Here is a 2,923-nt window from a genome sequence, read left to right as displayed (position 1 = left end):
GAGAGCATGGTGCAGCTGACATTACCCTGCTTTTTGAGCTGGTCCTGCTTGTCCCTGGGTTAAGTTACAGCAGAGGAACATAGCATTGCCCGATCTTCATTTTGGGGGAAAAAAGGCTTATTTACTTAACTGCAGATTTTAAGATCGAGGCCTGTGTGCTGGATGCATCAAGCCAAGTTGTCCTCACTGCTGTTGCATTGGAGAAACAATCTCTATTAACAACTTGACTTGGCATTTTAAACATTGTGGGGAAATAAATACTTTTATTCTCCCACTAGGCCTTTCTCCAGCCATTATTGGCTACTGCTTTCCTGCATGAACAATTTAACTCCTGTTATGTTCAGGGCACTGGACAAAAGTAAATTCAATAAAGTTTAACCTTTTTCTTGAAAAGCATGTGGATTCTATGCTCTAGGTAGGAAAACCACAGGATTTTATAAACTTTTTGTTTTAAAAGACCATTGTAGAAACTAAGTTGCCACAGGACTGGAGAAAAGGTCCTTTTATTGATCAAAAGCTGGTGAAAAGACAAGAAGCGAAAGGTAGGACTTTAATGGTCACTTTTCAGGATGGGAAAGAGTCCGTGGTGTGGTTCACCGGAGACCAAGTCCGGGGTTTGTCAACATGCTCATCTGCAATCTGGAGGAGTAAGGGCAGACCCCCATCTTCGCGTTTGCAGGTGAACTCTTCCAAAGTCATCAAGTGCCACACCGATGGCAAGAAACTCCAAAAGGCTCTCAAAAAAAAGAAAAAGCAGAGAAGAAAGTTTCAAATGAGCTTTGGTATAGGAATACATAAAGCCTGGAGGAACAAGGTCTAAACCACTCTTACGTGATGCTGAGGTTGGAACCAGCAGTTAGAGCTGAGATCTTCGATTGCCACCAGCAGCCCTCTGAAATCTCTGGCCCAACAGGCAGCCAAGGTGTGTTCAAGCTGGCAGCCCAAAAAACCCAGGAAATTGTTATTTCTCTGCCTTCCCCGAGCATGTCCAATGCTCAGGACATCACTTTGCTGCTGCAGAAAACCCTGGTGCCTCCATGTTTCTACTACTGTGTGTAGTCCTGATCTCCAAGATGAGCACGGTGGTGTTGGAGAAGCAGAAAGAACAACTAAAATGACTGGTGGAATGGGGCTGCGGCTTTACGAGGCGAGACAAGCTCAGGACCCTTCAACCGGGAGAAGGGAAGGCTGTTGGGAGCTTAGGAGCACAGCGCAGCAAAACCAAACTATTACTCAAAGGAGCAGATCAGTTTAAAACCAATAACAAAGTCCTCCTTCAGTCAGCAGATTGCCACAAGAGCCAAATACATTAATGGATTCAAAGAACGGCTGAAGAAATTCACGGGCAATAGGTCTGCCAACAGGTATCAGAGGGAATGGGCAGGCTAGTACCCGCCAACGCCCATGGTGCAGTGATTGCTGGTACTGGGAGAGCAGAGGGGAATGAACTGGAGATATTTTGCCTTGCATGTTCTCCTGAAATATTATCTCCTGTTGCTGCTAGAAAAGACTATTAGGCGAGATAAACTTGCAGAAAAATTGGTCAGTTTGCTGGACCAGACTCTCCCAAATCCAGTGAGATGCACTTGGATTACTACTTATCACCTCTAGACTTCATCAAAAAGCAGCCATAAGCTTCAGTCGTTATCCAATCCATAGCTAAAACATACATTAAGTGGTTCCTGCATTGTCTCATGCAAATATAAGGATCCAATTTCTGCGACAGCTCAGAAATGCTTTGGTGTCACCCCCAAGTCACGTTTGCAGCATGGCGATGGGTTTGCTTGTTGATGAGCCAGGTGTGAAAGCTGCATGGGTCTTCCCAGCACGGGGCTTGCAGTTCAAAGGCGGCTTTACATATCAAAGGATAACGCAGTAAAAAAACAGCATTTCATTAGTCAGGAAGTTATAAATTGATATCTTGATTGAAATAATTATCAAGAATTACAGGAAATACCTGGAGATGCATTTATATTCAAGAGAGTCTTCAGGAAGCAGCAGAAACTTTACCCCAAATAAGAGTTTCTGTTCAGGGATGCAGCACACCAAAATGAAATCCCACCTTTCAGACCCACCGCATTAGTCCTGCCTTTTACCTATTTTCTTAGAACAAACCAGATTCTTACTTTTTTCCTTAGGTAATCTTTGGCAGGGAGTGATTTTTAAGGCTGCTGGGGAAATGCTGGTCGTTGGTGGAGTTGCAAAGCAGACACGTGTGAACTGCAATAATTTCAAAGACCCTTTGCTCCCCTCTGGCTTTTAGGTCCCTGGAATCCATGGGGAACCTTTTCCATCACGATAAGGGTATAAATGGGTAACGTGAAAGACAAGAAACCATCTTATTCAGTAAATAAGCATATACAGAAAAAATAGTGAATTTTCCTCCCCTGCCTAAGCCATGGAAAATAATCCCCCAAACAAAAAAATTTCCAGGGTGAAGATCACATAGAAATGGTCTGATTTATAGTAGTGCTAAAGTATTAAATGCTGGTACCTGTGCTGGTATCCTCGAATCAAGGAGGATGCAGAAAGACACGAAGCAGAGAAGGTCACAGGGGTGAAGTGGAGGCCTGGAAAAGATGTCTTAGGGTGAAAAGGTCAGAGACTGTGCACCGTCACTCAGTTCTTCAAAGCTAAAGCTACAGGGGCAATTAGAAACACTGTCTCTGAGGGCGACTATAGAACACAAGCAACCAGCACCTTCAGCCAAGGTTTTGTAAGACCCAACACCCAGAAGCTCAAGTCAGACAAGCTGAAGTTCAAATTAAATTAAGACGCCAGCCCCTGCTCACATCCCTGCATCCCCAGCGCGGCTGCGCTGGCGTGGCTGGAGGAGAGATGGCAGAGACAGATGACACAAAGCTGGAGGAAAGCAGTGCTGGAAGGAGGGAACATTGCTTGAAGGAGTTATTTACGACCTGCT

At 44.6% G+C, this 2,923-nt stretch overlaps 1 long non-coding RNA gene across 2 annotated transcripts; it reads right to left on the bottom strand.

Annotated features, from left to right (window-relative positions):
- Positions 1-486: 486 nt before the first annotated feature.
- On the bottom strand, positions 487-2,637 carry LOC141952893 (uncharacterized). 2 transcript variants are annotated; one of them, XR_012631798.1, is made up of 2 exons: positions 2,495-2,637; positions 487-1,851 (listed from the first exon to the last, which is right to left on the bottom strand). It is a non-coding gene; the product is annotated as an uncharacterized LOC141952893 (long non-coding RNA). The 2 variants fall into 2 exon arrangements; XR_012631797.1 differs by lacking the exon at positions 2,495-2,637 and adding an exon at positions 1,958-2,090.
- Between the last annotated feature and the right edge of the window lie 286 nt (positions 2,638-2,923).

This window comes from Strix uralensis, chromosome 1 (assembly GCF_047716275.1).
Source record: "Strix uralensis isolate ZFMK-TIS-50842 chromosome 1, bStrUra1, whole genome shotgun sequence".
Classification (NCBI taxonomy): domain Eukaryota; kingdom Metazoa; phylum Chordata; class Aves; order Strigiformes; family Strigidae; genus Strix; species Strix uralensis.
This window is presented reverse-complemented; position numbering and strand designations above follow the sequence as displayed.